Genomic DNA, 16,705 nt, shown 5'->3' with positions numbered 1-16,705 from the left:
CTCAAACTCCTGACCGCAAATGATCTGCCCACCTCAGCCTCCCAAAGTGCTGGGATTACAGGCGCGAGTCATCGTGCCCAGCCCAGAGTGGGTTCTAATCCCAGTTTGGCAACTCAGTAGGAATAGGAGTTTGGGTAGGCAGCATTCCCTAGGAGCTTTGCTTGGCACATCTGTGAAATGGGTATAAGTTTCACAAGAGCCTGGAGTCCCTGTGGACTGGAGGAGACAGTGCTCCGGGGAAGCTCAGCTCCATGCTTGGCACATAGTAAGAGCTCCATAAACCATCTCACCACACTCTGGCTTCCACGGACAAAGGGGTACAGCCAGCCAGGAACCAGCTTCCTGCTAGGTACAAAAGTCCCCCAACTGGGAAGTCAGGTGAGGAGATATACCTACCTCCCAGTGATCACTGCCTAAATCTATTCTTCTCACCTCCTTTGGAGCCTGAGCTCACCTGGGCAGGCGGCCAGGTAGGCAGGCATCAAAGTCCTGGCCTCGACAGATTCCCAAGTCCCACTCAGGACTCAGGCAGCTTCCTCCCGTCCCCTCTGTCCACCATGACTTTCTGGAACTGGTTAAAGCAAGGGTGGCCACTGCAGATGTCAACGCCCTATGAAACCCCTGGGGGACAGTGACCTGCCTTGCCGCTGGCTCCAGAAGGGGAGTTCCAGGCCAGACCCAGTCATCCAGCAACTTCAGGGCATGCTAAGACTGGACTTCAAAAATTGCAAGAGCCCCAGGTCCCACTGCTAGGCCCAGACGGGACAAGAACCCCAAAGCAGTTAAGGGGTAGGCCTTCCTACTTTTAAGCCATCTCACCGCCACGCCCACCCGAGGGAAGCAGGCAGGATTCGCCCAAGACCTCCCCAGAAGCAGTTGGGGGCGCCAGGAGCCGGGGCAACCCCCCTTCCAACGCCCGTGGCGAAACTATTTGGAGGGGAGGCGGCTTTACCGTGGCGGGGGGTGTCTCTGAAGACCCCGGAAGGGAGGGCGAAGTTTCTGCCCGCAGGAGGAAACTTGCCTGCAAATTGCGTTTCCAAAAGCAAGCAAACTGATCAAAATTTAGAGAAAACCTGGCGGGAGCTGTATTTAGCCCACCTCCCTCAATATCACCCCTTCTAGGGGGCTCTTTCGCCCCTCAAAAGTCCCAGGAAGTGAGAAGAGGGTTTCAAAGTTCAAGCTCCGTTGCAGACGTTGGATTTTTCTGGGGGGAGGGGTGACCAGCCTGGGCTGAAGACCCCTCCCCAGGCCGCAGAGTCCAGCAAATCCCACCCCGAGAAAGGCCCTCCCCGACCCCTCCGCCCCTGGGGTGCCCCAGGACTCGGTGGACACCGCCCCCCAGCTCAACTGAGGGACCCCCGCCACTCACCGCGGTCAACTGGACGTCCCAGACACAGTAGCGGCGGCTTCCAGACCAGCCTTGAAACCGTCAGGGCCGGGGCGGGGCTGGCTTTTACTGCGCGGTGGGTTGGGGGCGCACGGGAGTGACGAGCGAGAGGACCAATCAGGTTGAGGGAATGCCCGCGCCAGGCCTGCCCCTCTCCTCCCTACCCCGCCTCCACTAGGCCCCGCCCCTCGCCAAGTCACTTAAGAAGTACGTGAAGGACTACACGCCCTGAAGGGGAGGGGGCACTCCTGGACCACACCTGTCCCAGTCATGGGATCCCCCGCTCCGCAGCTGGGGACCCTATGAAGTTGGCCCTGGGAGGTGAGTGCGATCAGGGGGCGCCGCACGGGTGCTGGGATTCCCTAGGTCGCCCATTTTCCCTATGGCCAAACTGAGGCTGCTAGAACCCCGGGAGAGTTGCAGGGTGACCCTCGCCAGCGCGTCAGGGGCCAGGCCCTCCACCATGGGCTCCAACCCAGCTATATATATATATACACACACTTTTTTTTTTTTTGAGACGCAGTCTCGCTCTGTCATTAAGGCTGGAGTGCAGTGGCACGACCTTGGCTCACTGCAGCCTCCACCACCTGGGTTCAAGAGATCCTCCTGCCTCAGCCTCCTGAGCAGCTGGGATTACAGACACGTGCCACCAGGCCCGGCTAATTTTTGTATTTTTGGTAGATACAGGGTTTCACCATGTTGGCCAGGCTGGTCTTGAACTCCTGACCTCAAGGGATCTGCCTGCCTGGGCCTCCGAACGTGCTGGGATCACAGGTGTGAGCCACCGCGCCCGGCCCAACCCAGCTATATGAGCGACTTGAACCACCACAGGGAACTCGTCCAGCCTCCAGCCCGACTTGCCCAGCATCAGACCTCCCAGCACTATATTGTGTTTTTATCATCCCTGTTTTGCAGAGGAGGAAACTGAGGCCTGGAGAGGGTCAGCCAGGGGCAATGCAGCCATCAGGTTCCAGGCTCTGTAACTGCTGGATCAACCTCTTCCTGAAGCTGCCCTGCCTGGATTTTACCCCGCCCCTCTCCACCACCCAAATTCATTATCTTCTTTGTCTATAAACCAAGGTCTCAATCTCAGATGGCCCTAGGGGCCAAGGAGGAGATGAATATTTCTGCTGAGGAGGTGGCAGTGATGCTCTGCTTAGAGGGGCAGGGGAGAGCAGTGCCCTATGGGAGACCTACCTGGGGAGTCACAGATCCACAGGAAGTTCAAGCCTTAGATATGTCCTGCCTGTTAGGGAACAACAGGGGCTGTGTCCAGCCCAGGGGCCACCGGTTTGCCACTTCTGCTAAATTATTTGAATAGAATGAAGCTTCTGGTAGCTTTAGAAAGAACATGGGAAAAATTGGGTGTCTGTGACTGCATTTTTTTGGGGGGTGGGTGAGGACAGGGTCTATGCTAGCACTGTCCAATAGAACTTTCTGCAATGTTGAGGGTGTTCTAGAATTGTGTGCCATCCAACACTGTAGCCAAAAGCACCATGTGGATAATGCACAGTGAGAAGCTGAATGTTTAAATTTTTTTTTTTTTTTTTTTTTTTTTTTTTTTTTTTTTTTGAGACAGAGTCTTGCTCTGTCGCCCAGGCTGGAGTGCAATGGTGCGATCTCGACTCACCACAACCTCTACCTCCTGGGTTCAAGCGGTTCTCCTGCCTCAGCCTCCCAAGTAACTGGTATTACAGGCGCATGCCACCACACCCGGCTAATTTTTGTATTTTTAGTAGAGATGAGGACTCACCATGTTGGCCAGGCTGGTCTCAAACTCCTGGCCTCAAGTGATCCACCTGCCTTGGCCTCCTAAAGTGCTGGGATTACAAGTGTGAGACACCGCACTTGACCTGAATGTTTAAATTTAAGTAACTTCAGGCAGCTAGTGAGATTCTCAAGTGAATCTGAGACCCCATTCCATGACATTTGTAACAGGCTTTTTCCTTCTCATTCACTCATTCAACCATATTTATGGAGTCCTTGCACTGGGCACAGCGGTGAGCTAAACAGATAAGAATTCCAGCCCCTCGTGACACTCACTAACCAGTGGGAGAGACGAACGAGGAACAAGAGTGAACTTTACAATGGGTCACGTGGTAGGACAGCAAAGGAAAAGACGAATGGGGGGGTTGCAGGGTTTTTTTTCTTGTTTTTTGTTTTTGAGACGGAGTCTCACTCTGTCACCCAGACTGGAGTGCAGTGGCACGATCTCGGCTCACTGCAACCTCCACCTCCCAGGTTCAAGCAATTCTCGTGCCTTGACCTCCGAAGTGGCTGGTATTACAGGCCTGTGCCATCATGCCTGGCCAATTTTTGCATTTTTTTTTTTTAGTAGAGACAGGGCTTCACCATGTTGGCCAGGCTGGTCTTGAACTCCTGACCTCACGTGATCCACCAGCCCTGGCATCCCAAGGTGCTGGATTACAGGCGTGAGCCACCGCACCCGGTGGGGCTGCAGTTTTTTGTAGGGAGGTCAGAGGAGGCCTTTCTGAGTGACATCCAAGAAGAGAAGAGAGAGAGGTCAGGAGGGAACCATGTCCATTTAGGGGGAACAGCATTCCAGGCAGCAGGCACAGTCCATGCAAAGGCCCTGAGGCAGGACTGCACCCGGCACCTAGAACAGCGAGGAGGCCCCTGTGGCTGGAGTAGAGTAAGTGAGAGGGAGGGAGGAGGGGAGGGCAGGGATGGCTCAGAGAGGGGAAGTGACTCATCCAAGATTCAAGGTCAGTGGGAGATTTGCCTGGTAACCCTCAGCTTCTTGGTGTCCTTGAGTAACAAAATAACTCTGGTCTAGGGAATGAGCCCTGGTGATTTTGCCCCACGCCTTTTTTTTTTTTTTTTTTTTTTTTTGAGACGGAGTCTCACTCTGTCACCCAGGCAGCTGGAGTGCAGTGGTGTGATCTCGGCTCACTGCAAGCTCCGCCTCCCGGATTCATGCCATTCTCCTGCCTCAGCCTCCCGAGTAGCCAGGACTACAGGCACCCGCCACCATGCCTGGCTAATTTTTTTTGTATTTTTAGTAGAGACGGGGTTTCACTGTGTTAGCCAGGATGGTCTCCATCTCCTGACCTCGTGATCCGCCCACCTCGGCCTCCCAAAGTGCTGGGATTACAGGCGTGAGCCACCGCGCCCAGGCTTTTTTTTTTTTTTTTGAGACAGAGTCATCTCCCAGGCTTTCGGTTCTTCTTGAGGGCAACATCTGCCCAGAAGTCCCTGCCTGGCCTCCCACAGCCCCAGGGTGAGAGGTAAGAAATAGCTACCGTGGGCCAGGCGCGGTGACCCACGCCTGTAATCCCAGCGCTTTGAGAGGCCGAGGTGGGCGGATCACCTGAGGTCAGGAGTTTGAGACCAGCCTGGCCAACATGGAGAAACCCCATCTCTACTAAAAATACAAAATTAGCCGGGTGTGGTGGTGCATGCCTGTAATTCCAGCTACTCGGGAGGCTGAGGCAGGAGAATCACTTGAACCCGGGAGGCGGAGGTTGCAGTGAGCCAAGATCACACCACTGCACTCCAGCCTGGGTAACAGAGCAAGACCCTGTCTCAAAAACGAAAGTGAGATAGCTGCTGTTTTCTGGGCTATTTCATTACATTATTCAGCAGCCTGATTCCCATTTTCTTTTAATTTTTATTTATTTATTTATTTTTGAGACAGAGTCTCGCTCTGTCGCCCAGGCTAGAGTGCAGTGGCACGATCTCGGCTCACTGCAAGCTCCACCTCCTGGGTTCCCGCAATTCTCTGCCTCAGCCTCCCGAGTAGCTGGGATTACAGGTGCCCACCACAACGCCCGGCTAATTTTTTGAATTTTTAGTAGAGGCGGGGTTTCACCATGTTGGCCAGGCAGGTCTTAAACTCCTTGACCTAGAGATCCACCCGCCTCAGCCTTCCAAAGTGTTGGGATTATAGGCGTGAATCACCGCGCCTGGCACTATTTATTTATTTACTTATTATCGTTATTATTTTTTGAGTTGGAGTCTCGCTCTGTTGCCCAGGCTGGAGTGCAGTGGCGCAATCTCGGCTCACTGGAAGCTCCACCTCCCGGGTTCATGCCATTCTCCTGCCTCAGCCTCCCGAGTAGCCAGTGACCACACCTGGCTAATTTTTTTTTTTTTTTATTTTTAGCAGAAATGGGGTTTCACTGTATTAGTCACGATGGTCTCGATCTTCTGACCTCGTGATCCACCCGCCTCAGCCTCCCAAAGTGCAGGATTATAGGCATGAGCCACGGCACCCGGCCTATTTTTTTTTTTTTTTTTTTTTTTGAGACAGAGTCTCACTGTGTTGCCTAGGCTGGAGTGCAGTGGTGTGATCTCGACTCACTGCAACCTCTGCCTCCCGGGTTCAAGCGATTCTCCTGCCTCAGCCTCCCAAGTAGCTGGGATTACAGGTATGTGCCACCACACCCGGCTAATTTTTGTATTTTTAGTAGAGACAGAGTTTTGCCATGTGGGCCAGGCTGGTCTTGAACTCCTGACCTCAGGTGATCCGCCCGCCTCAGCCTCTCAAAGTGCTGGGATTACAGGCATGAGCCACTGTGCCCAGACTGTCTTTGTTTTTGACATTTTCTACTCCTTCTTTTCTTTCCTTCCCTCTCCACCCGCTCCCAATTCTAGGACTCCTAGTTCTTTCTCACTGAGAGTAGGGGAGCGGCGGTGAGCATAGTGCCACAAGGTGGCACTGCTGGTCCCACATGGGGGTCCCTGCCTGGCACAGGTGTTCCCTGTCTCTCCTCTGACCCTTCCTTCCCTCCATCCATCCACCTGTTTTCAAGCAAGTCCTATTTTTTTTTTTTTTTTTTGAGACAGAGTCTTGCTCTGTCGCCCAGGCTGGAGTGCAGTGGCACGATCTCGGCTCACTGCAAGCTCCGCCTCCCGGGTTCACGCCATTCTCCTGCCTCAGCCTCCTGAGTAGCTGGGACTACAGGCGCCCGCCACTGCGCCCGGCTAATTTTTTGTATTTTTAGTAGAGACAGGGTTTCACCGTGGTCTCGATCTCCTGACCTTGTGATCCGCCCGCCTCGGCCTCCCAAAGTGCTGGATTACAGGCGTGAGCCACCGCGCCCAGCCAAGCATGTCCTATTGAGCGTGAGCCAGACCAGCAATTCACTGGATATGCAGTCATTCAACAAACAATTATTAAGCACCTGCTGTGTGCCACACTGTGCTGGGCAGCCCGGAGACAGACACAGGATGGCAGGATTGTATTAAGACTTTTGGGACCTGGCCGGGTGCGGTGGCTCACGCCTGTAATCCCAGCACTTTGGGAGGCTGAGGTGTGTGGATCACCTGAGGTTAGGAGTTCGAGACCAGCTTGAACAATATGGTGAAACTCCGTCTCTACTAAAAGTACCCAAAAAAGGCCGGGCGCGGTGGCTCAAGTCTGTAATCCCAGCACTTTGGGAGGCCGAGACGGGCGGATAACAAGGTCAGGAGATCGAGACCATCCTGGCTAATACAGTGAAACCCCGTCTCTACTAAAAAACATACAAAAAACTAGCTGGGTGAGGTGGCGGGCGCCTGTAGTCCCAGCTACTCGGGAGGCTGAGGCAGGAGAATGGTGTAAACCTGGGAGGCGGAGCTTGCAGTGAGCTGGGATCCGGCCACTGCACTCCAGCCTGGGCGACAGAGCGAGACTCCATCTCAAAAAAAAAAAAAAAAAATTAGCCAGGCATGGTGGCGCATGTCTGTAATCCCAGCTACTCGGGAGGCTGAGACAGGAGAATTGCTTGAACCCAGGAGTCGGAGGTTGCAGCGAGCCAAGCTCATGCCACTGCACTCTAGCCTCAGCAACGGAGCGAGACTCTGTCTCAAAAAAAAAAAAAAAAAAAGACTTGGGACCAGCTGTGGTGGCTCAGGCCTGTAATCCCAGCACTTTGGGAGGCTGAGGAGGGTGGATCACCTGAGGTCAGGAGTTCGAGACCAGCCTGGCCAATGAAGAGCAACCCTCTCTCTATTAAAAATAGAAAATTGGCTAGGTGTGGTGGCTCACGCCTGTAATCCCAGCACTTTGGGAGGCTGAGGCAGGCGGATCACGTGGTCAGGAGATCGAGACCATCCTGGCTAACACGGTGAATCCCAGTCTCTACCAAAAATACAAAAATTAGAGAGGGTTTCTCTTCATTGGCCAGGCTGGTCTCGATCTCCTGACCTTATTATCTGCCCCCCTCGGCCTCCCAAAGTGCTGGGATTACAGGCGTGAGCCACTGCTCCCGGACCCTATTTTTTTTTTTAAGGCAAAGTCTAGCTCTGTCACCTAGGCTGGAGTACAATGGCGCCATCTTGGGTCACTGTAGCCCCCGCCTCCTGGGTTCAAGGGATTCTCCTGCCTCAGCCACCTGAGTAGCTGGGATTACAGGTGCGTATGACCACACCCGGCTCATTTCTATATTCTAATTTTTTAAAGTTTTATTTATTTATTTATTTGAGACAGAGTCTCACTCTGTCATCTGCGCTGGAGTGCGGTGGCGTGATCTCAGCTCACTACAACCTTCACTTCCTGGTTTCAAGCAATTCTCCTGCCTTAGCCTCCCGAGTAGCTGGAATTATAGGCGCCCGCCAACATGCCCAGCCAATTTTTGTATTTTTAGTAGAGGCGGGGTTTCACCACGTTGGCCAGGCTGGTCTCGAACTGCTGGCCTCAAGTGATCTGCCTGCCTCGACCTCCCACGGTACTGGGATTACAGGCATGAGCCACCGCGCCTGGCCAGGGCCTGGTCTTTGTCTTGGGAGCAATGGGCAGCAATGTTGGATCCAGAGCAGGGGAGGGCCCTCATCAGGCCTCTGGGGAAGGGGCTTGTGAGATGCAGGGACTGGCAGGGGCCTGGGGAATCTGCGGGGGCCAGTGGGAGGTGATGGTCCGTGGAGGGTCTGCAGGGGGTGGAGGCAGAGGAGAGAGAGACTGCACACGGAAAGTGGACAGGTGAGGCTGACACAGGCCTTGGGTTAGGGGTTCAGGGGATAGGGCCAACCTTGAGGCAGGGACCCAGCAGAGGAGCACGTTGGGGGATAAGGATGAGGATGAACTCAGTTCGCCTCTTCCAGAACCCCTGTCCTAAGGTTGCAGGGTTAGCAAATAAAAATACAGGACACCTGGTCGAATGCAACTCTCAGCTACACTTTTTTTTTTTTTTTTTTGAGACGAAGTCTCGCACTGAGCCCAGGCTGGAGTGCAGTGGCACGATCTCGGCTCACTGCAAGCTCTGCCTCCCGGGTTCATGCCATTCTCCTGCCTCAGCCTCCTGAGTAGCTGGGACTACAGGCACCCGGCACCATGCCCGGCTAATTTTTTTGTATTTTCAGTAGAGACGGGATTTCACTGCGTTAGCCAGGATGGTCTGGATCTTTTGACCTCATGATCCACCTGCCTCGGCCTCCCAAAGTGCTGGGATTACAGGTGTGAGCCACCGTGCCCGGCCTTTTTTTTTTCTTTAGAGACAGGGTCTGGCTCTGTTGCTCAGGCTGGAGTGCAGTGGTGCAATCAGGATGCAGCCTCGACATCCCAGACTTAAGCAATCCTCCTACCTCAGCCTCCCAAATAGCTGAGAGGACGGGTGCATGCCATCACATCTGGCTAATTTTTGTATTTTTCATACAGGTGGGGGTCCCACCATGTTGCCCAGGCTGGTCTTAAACTTCTGGGTTCAAGTAATCCTTCCACCTTGGCCTCCCAAAGTGCTGGGATTACAGGGGTGAGCCACCACGCCTGGCCATGTGAATAATTTATAGCATAAGTATGTTCCAAATATTTTGAGACATACCTATGCTAAAAAAATGTTCATTTAATGGAGTTCAGTGGCTCATACCTGTAATCCCAGTGCTTTGGGAGACAGAAGCAGGAAGATTGCTTGAGCCCAGGAGGTCAGGGCTGCCATGAACTATGATGGCACCACTGTGCTCCAGCCTGGGTGACAGAGCAAGACCTTGTCTCAAAATAATAATAATAATAATAATAATAATAATAATAATTTGTTTTGGCCAGGCACAGTGGCTCATGCCTGTAATCTCAGCATTTTGGGAGGCCGAGGCGGGCAGATCACTTGAGGTCAGGAGTTGGAGACCAGCCTGGCCAACAAGGTGAAACCCTGTCTCTGCTAAAAATACAAAAATTAGCCGCTGGGCGTGGTGGCGTACATTTGTAATTTTGGCTACTTGGGAGACTGAGGCAGGAGAATCCCTTGAACCTGGGAGGCGGAGGTTGCAGTCAGCCAAGATCGTGCCACCACACTCCAGCCTGGGTGACAGAGGGAGATTCTGTCTCAAAAAATAGCAATAATGGCTGGGCGCGATGGCTCACATCTGTCATCCCAGCACTTTGGAAGGCTGAGGGGACGAGGGTGGATCACCTGAGGTCAGGAGTTCGAGACCAGCCTGGCCAACATGGTGAAACCCCGTCTCTACTAAAAATACAAAAAATTAGCTGGACGTGGCCGGGCGCGGTGGCTCAAGCCTGTAATCCCAGCACTTTGGGAGGCCGAGGCGGGTGGATCACGAGGTCAGGAGATCGAGACCATCCTGGCTAACACAGTGAAACCCCGTTTCTACTAAAAATACACAAAATTAGCCGGGTGTGGTGGCGGGCGCCTGTAGTCCAGCTACTCCAGAGGCTGAGGCAGGAGAATGGCGTGTACCTGGGAGGCGGAGCTTGCAGTGAGCCGAGATCTCGCCACTGCACCACTCCAGCCTGGGCGACTCCGTCTCAAAAAAAAAAAAAAAAAAAAAAAAAAAATTAGCTGGACGTGGTGACATGCACCTGTAATCTCTGTGCTCGGGAAACTGAGGCAGGAGACTCGCCTGAACCCGGGAAGTGGAGGTTGCAGTGAGCCGAGATTGCGCCGTTGCACTCCATCCTGGGCAACAAAAGCGAAACTCCGTCTCAAAACAAAAACAAAAACAAAAAGTAATAATAACAACGACAATAATTCATTTAACTGCCTGTCTTGTAATTAACCTGGCAACTCAGCCAGGCCTTGTCCACGTTGCCCCCGCCACACTGTGGCTCCGGCGACCGGGTGGACACCTGACCAGCTGTGGCCCAACGGTGAGAAGGCAGAGGATTTTGTCTCTGGCAATTTGGGCTCGCTGCAGGAAGCCAGGGGTCTTTTAACATGCAGGCCCTGGCCCACCCCCACCCCCAGGCCCTCATGGCGCCAGCTGCCCGCTGCCCCCTGCGAGGCGGTGGCGGGTGTGGGGGAGGGGAGCAGCTCTGAGACCCACTGTCCCCTCTCCTAGGCCAGCAGTGTCCTACTGGTTCACATGCCCATCCGTGGACTGCCCGGAGGGACCACAGGCCAGGCCTCCACCTGGCCATTGTCTCCTGCACCCTCCGGCCCTGGTGGCCCGTCTAGCTCTGAGCCAACATTAAGACTTCCTGGGCCTCCCTCGCGTCCTGCAGGCAGTCGGGCAGATTCCTTGTCCATGTCCGGGAAGGACGGAGGCCTGGGGCAGCTGTCTGGGAATCAGATCCCATGGGGCCGTGCAACTCCATTCCTTGGGGCCGCAGCCATCCCCCCCAGCCAACCCCTCCCTGGAAAGCCGTGTCCAGGGTGGCCAGGCCTGGCGGCTCTGGGCACGGCCCTCCTGGTGCCAGCTGCCAGGATGTGCCAGCCGCGTTGGCGGGGAGAGAACAGGCCGTTCTTGGCTCTCCCGGCTGCCTCTTTGTTCCCGGGCGGAGGTGGGGGGCTGTTGTCCTGGCAACCAGCCCCTTTTCCTCAACACAGTCACCCGAGGTGAAAACTGGGGGCACCTCAGGCCTGGGGGTTTGGGTCAGGGAAGGTCCCTGGTCACCTAAGGTGGCCGAGGAGTTCCCTCCTCCCCGCCGGCCCGGCTTCCTTGGAGTTCATATTTCCCGGACGATGAGGGAGGCCGGGTCACACACCCCCCCTTTTGGGGATTGGAATGCCGGAGGTGGTGGCAGCAGGGGGTGGACGTTCCTGGCGGGGCAGGCACCGTGGTGGTGGCAGCTGCTAGTCCCCTGCCTGTCCCACGTCCCCCAAGTGGGAGGCTGCAGCTGGTGTGGGTGACTTTGGTTCCCGGGGCGGGGGAGGGTTATTTTGGGAGTGGGGGCCCAGGGAGAATGAGAGGCCCCTCCACGGGGGCAGGAAGTGGGGCGGCCCCAGCTGCATTCTCCCGTTGGCCCACCTGGCGTGGCGGGTACCGCTGCTGTTGCACAGGAAGTGTCCTCAACGCCTGCCTGTGTGGTCCACTGAGTCTAGGGCCTGGAGGCGGGAGGCAGCTGGCGAGGAGGGGGCAGGGACCCGCCCGCTGGCGGTGCTGCAGAGCAGATCAGAATCTTCCAGAAGAGTCCCACGGGGGTAATGGTGGCGCCTATGGAGTGAGTGGTGACTTGGGTTCAGGCCATTTATATGCATTGACTGGTTTAATCCGGTGTCTTCCGGAGGAAGGCGCTAGGAATGAATTCCCCTTTTACACATGGAGAAACTGAGGCTCAGAAACAAGTAACTGGCCCAAAGTCATTCAGCAAATAAACAGCTGACAACAGGCGTGGTGGCTCATGCCTGTAATCCCAGCACTTCCGGAGGCCGAGGCAGGTGAATCACCTGAGGTCAGGAGTGTGAGACCAGCCTGGACAACACAGTGAAACCCCGTCTCTACTAAAAATACAAAAATTGGCCGGATGTAGTGGCGGGTGCCTGTAATCCCAGCACTTCAGGAGGCCGAGGCGGGTGAATCACCTGAAGTAGAGGAGTGTGAGACCAGCCTGGACAACACGATGAAACCGTGTCTCTACTGAAAATACAAAACTCAGCCGGGTGTGGTGGTGGGTGCCTGTAACCCCAACTACTTGGGAGGCCGAGGCACGAGAATCGCTTGAACACAGGGCAGGGGTGGAGGTTGCGGTGAGCCGAGATTGCGCCACTGCGCTCCAGCCTCCGCAACAGCAAGACTCCGTCTCAAAACAACAACAACAAACAGCAGAGGCCGGGCGCGACGGCTCATGCTTATAATCCCAGCACTTTGGGAGGCTGAGGTGGGTAGATTGAGCCCAGAAGCTTGAGGTTAAGTGAACTATGATAGGACCACTGCACTCCACTCTGGGTGACAGAGCGAGACTCCATCTCAAAGCAAAAAATAATGATAATAATTAATAAATAAACATCAGAACTGGGATTCTCATGCATAGCATTTACTATCAGATCTATTAACTCCACAGAGGCCTCCAAGTGTATACTGTACAGTGTAGCTCTCAACCAGGGGTGAGTCTGCCCTCCAGGGCACACGGGGTGATGTCTGGGGACATTTGTGGTTGTCACAACTGGGGGTTGCTCCTGATATGGAGTGGGTGGAGGCCAGGGATGCTGCTCAGCGCCCTTCACTGCCCCGGATGGCCCCGCCACAGAGAAGGAATCCACCCCTAATGTAGAGTTATGCGCGGTGGCTCGCGACGGGCATGGTGGCTCATGCCTATAAGCCCAGCACTTTGGGAGGCCGAGGCAGGCAGAGCACTTGAGGTCAGGAGTTCAGGACCAGCCAGGCCAACATGGTGAAACGTTGCCTTTACTAAAAATACAAAAATTAGCCAGCCGTGGTGGCAGGTACCTGTAATCCCATCCACTCGGGAGGCCGAGTCAGGAGAATTGCTTGAACCTGGGAGGTGGAGGCTGCAGTGAGCCGAAATCACACAACTGCACTCCACCCTGGTTGACAGAGGGAGACTCCATCTTAAAAATACATACATGCGTACACACATTTCCCATCCTGGGGTCGTTCATATCGGCCTAACTGTCAGAGTTTAGGCAAGCAGTGAGCATCCACAGTGGTTCACATCACCAATTTGGTTGAACTGGTTTCAAGTCCTGGCTCTGCAATGAGTTTGCTGTGTGACCTTAGGCAAATCAATGAACCTCTCTGATCCTCAGTTCCTGGGCATTGGTAGTGGTATCTTCCTCAGGGGTTGCTGTCTGGACTACATGAGATGATGCAGGTAATGGGCTTAAGACAGTGTCATGCTGGCCGGGAGCGGTGGCTCAAGCCTGTAATCCCAGCACTTTGGGAGGCCGAGACGGGCGGATCACGAGGTCAGGAGATCGAGACCATCCTGGCTAACCCGGTGAAACCCCGTCTCTACTAAAAAATACAAAAAACTAGCCGGGCGAGGTGGCGGGCGCCTGTAGTCCCAGCTACTCGGGAGGCTGAGGCAGGAGAATGGCCTAAACCCGGGAGGCGGAGCTGGTAGTGAGCCGAGTTCGTGCCACTGCACTCCAGCCTGGGCGACAGAGCAAAGACTCCGTCTGAAAAAAAAAAAAAAAAAAAAAAAAAAGGACAGTGTCATGCTTAAAGCAAGGGCCCAATAAATGTGACCTAGATCACTATTGTTACTATTCAACCAACAAACATTTCTTTTTTTTTTTTGAGACAGAGTCTCGCTCTGTTGCACAAGCCGGATTCAAGTGATTCTCATGCCTCAGCCTCCCGAGTAGCTGGGATTACAGACATACGCCACCACACCTGGCTAATTTTTGTATTTTTAGTAGAGACTGGGTTTTGCCATGTTGGCCAGGCTGTCCTGAACTCCCGATCTCAGGTAATTTGCCTGCCTCGGCCTCCCAAAGTGCTGGGATTACAGGCATGAACCACTGCCGCTGGCCTAGGAAATTTAAAATTACATTTGTGGCCAGGTGCGGTGGCTCACACTTGTAATCCCAGCACTTTGGGAGGCCAAGATGGGAGCATCACTTGAGGTCACGAGTTCAAGGCCCGCCTGGACAACACAGCGAGACCCCCATCTCTATTTGAAAAAAATAATAATAAAATAAAATTACATGTGGCTCTCATGATCACTAGCATTGGCTTAGAGGAAGAAATATAAATGAATTGACTGAATGCGGTGGCTCTTGCCTACAACCATGATACTTTGGGAGGCCGAGGCAGGAGGATTGCTGGATCCCATGAGTTCAAGACCAGCCTGGGCAACATCCAAAGACCCCATCTCTACGAGAAACTTTTTTTTTTTTTTTTTTTTTTTTTTTTGAGACGGAGTCTCGCGCTCTCACCCAGGCTGGAGTGCAGTGGCCGGATCTCAGCTCACTACAAGCTCCGCCTCCCGGGTTTACACCATTCTCCCGCCTCAGCCTCCCAAGTAGCTGGAACTACAGGCGCCCGCCACCTCGCCCGGCTAGTTTTTTGTATTTTTTTAGTAGAGACGGGGTTTCATCGTGTTAGCCAGGATGGTCTCGATCTCCTGACCTCGTGATCCGCCCGTCTCGGCCTCCCAAAGTGCTGGGATTACAGGCTTGAGCCACCGCGCCCGGCGAAACTTTTAAAAAGAAGTACATGCCGGGTAATCCCAGCACTTTGGGAGGCAGAATGGGATGGATCATGAGGTCAGGAGTTCGAGACCAGCATGGCCAATATGGTGAAATGGTGAAACCCCATCTCTACTAAAAATACAAAAATTAGCTGGGCATGGTGGCGGGTGCCTGTAATCCCAGCTACTCGGGAGGCTGAGCAGGAGAATCGCTTGAACCAGGGAGGCAGAGGTTGCAGTTAGCCAAGATCGAGCCACTGCACTCCAACCTGGGTAACAGAGCGAGACTCCATCTCAAAAAAAAAAAAAAAAAAAAGAAAGAAAAGGAGACATGAATCCCGTGGGGCGCGATGGCTTATGCCTGCAATCCCAGCACTTTGGGAGGCCGAGGCGGGTGGATCACCTGAGGTCAGAAGTTTGAGACCAACATGGCCAACATGGCGAAACCCCATCTCTACTAAAAATACAAAAATTAGGCGGGCATGGTGGCATCCACCTGTAATCCCAGCTACTCAGAAGACTGAGGCAGGAGAATCATTGGAACCCAGGAGGCAGAGGTTGCAGTACGTGGTGGCGCACGCCTGTAATCCCAGCTACTCAGGAGGCTGAGGCAGGAGAATTCCTTGAACCCGGGAGGCAGAGGTTGTGGTGAGCCGAGATCATGCCATTGCACTCCAGCCTGGGCAACAAGAGTGAAACTCCATCTCAAAAAAAAAAAAAAAAGGGGCCAGGCACAGTGGCTCATGCCTGTAATCCCAGCACTTCAGGAGGCCGAGGCGGGTGGATCACAAGGTCAGGAGATTGAGACCATCCTGGCCAACGTGGTGAAACCTCGTCTCTACTAAAAATTCAAAAATTAGCCGGGCGTGGTGGCGGGCGTCTGTAATCCCAGCCACTAGGGAGGCTGAGGCAGGAGAATCGCTTGAACCCGGGAGGCGGAGGTTGTAGTGAGCCAAGATCGCACCACTGCACTCCAGCCTGGCAACACAGTGAGACGCTGTCTCAAATAAATAAATAAATAAATAAGTAAACTAAATGTCTTAGTTGGTTCCACCCTATGGAGAGGCTGGGTCTTCCAGAATCTTCTGGAATGTGGCAGGGGCCACCATTTAAGTGCAAATGTGTCGTGGCTGCAGGGTTGACAGACACCCTGCAGCAAGAGGGAGGGAGGTACCAGTATGTTGCAGTTGGAAGGTGGTTGGAGAAGTATTTCAGGGCCATTCTTCCAAGAAGACAAACCCTGGACCAATCTTTTTAAAAATTAATTTAATTTAATTTTACTATTATTAAGAAAAATTGGCCGGACGAGGGGGCTCACGCCTGTAATCCCAGCACTTTGGGAGGCCGAGGCGGGCAGATCATGAGGTCAGGAGATCGAGACCATCCTGGCTAACACGGTGAAACCCTGTCTCTACTAAAATACAAAAAACTAGCCAGGCGCGGTGGCGGGCGCCTGTAGTTGCAGCTACTCAGGAGGCTGAGGCAGGAGAATGGCGTGAACCCGGGAGGCGGAGCTTGCAGTGAGCCAAGATTGTACCACTGCACTCCAGCCTGGGCAGCAGGGCTAGACTCCATCTCAAAAAAAAAAAAAATTAAAAATAGACGCAGGGTCTCGCTATGTTGGCCAGGCTGGTCTCAAACTCCTGACCCTAAGACATCTGCCCACCTTGGCCTCCCAAAGTGCTGGGATGATAGGCGTGAGCCACCACACCCAGCCTCAGCCACTGTTTCATTTCAGGCATGCAGGGCCTTGCAGGCGAAGGCAGGCCTTTTGGATTTTACCGTCTGTCAGCATGCCTGGCTAATTTTTGTAGTTTTTTTATAGATGGGTTTTCTCCATGTTGGCCAGGCAGGTCTTGACCTCCTGACCTTAAGTGATCTACCTGCCTCAGCCTCCCAAAGTGCTGGTATTATAGATGTAAGCCACTGCGCCTGGCCATCAGTGAATGATTTTTAAGCATAACTATATCCTAAATATTGCATGGGATATACTTACACTAAATATTTCTATTGTTCCTCTAAAATCCAATTTAGGTTGGGCACAGTGTCCC

At 53.7% G+C, this 16,705-nt stretch overlaps 1 protein-coding gene and 1 long non-coding RNA gene across 3 annotated transcripts in view; one reads left to right on the top strand and one right to left on the bottom strand.

The window, feature by feature from the left end:
• PLIN3 (perilipin 3) overlaps positions 1-1,479 on the bottom strand; it is a 29,455-nt gene extending 27,976 nt beyond the window's left edge. For both annotated transcript variants that reach the window (XM_037994540.2, XM_037994539.2), the window contains exon 1: positions 1,370-1,479. The gene's annotated coding sequence lies outside the window, so the exon portion shown is untranslated. The remainder of the gene's footprint in view (positions 1-1,369) is intronic.
• A 109-nt stretch (positions 1,480-1,588) lies between these two features.
• The window catches only part of LOC140711923 (uncharacterized), a 17,210-nt gene continuing 2,093 nt past the window's right edge, over positions 1,589-16,705 (top strand). Inside the window, exon 1 of the long non-coding RNA XR_012093262.1 lies at positions 1,589-1,708. This is a non-coding gene — a long non-coding RNA (uncharacterized lncRNA). The remainder of the gene's footprint in view (positions 1,709-16,705) is intronic.

The sequence above is a fragment of the Chlorocebus sabaeus genome, chromosome 6, assembly GCF_047675955.1.
Source record: "Chlorocebus sabaeus isolate Y175 chromosome 6, mChlSab1.0.hap1, whole genome shotgun sequence".
In the NCBI taxonomy this organism is placed as follows: Eukaryota; Metazoa; Chordata; class Mammalia; order Primates; family Cercopithecidae; genus Chlorocebus; species Chlorocebus sabaeus.
Note: the sequence above shows the minus strand (reverse complement) of the source record. Positions and strands in the feature narration are given on the sequence as shown.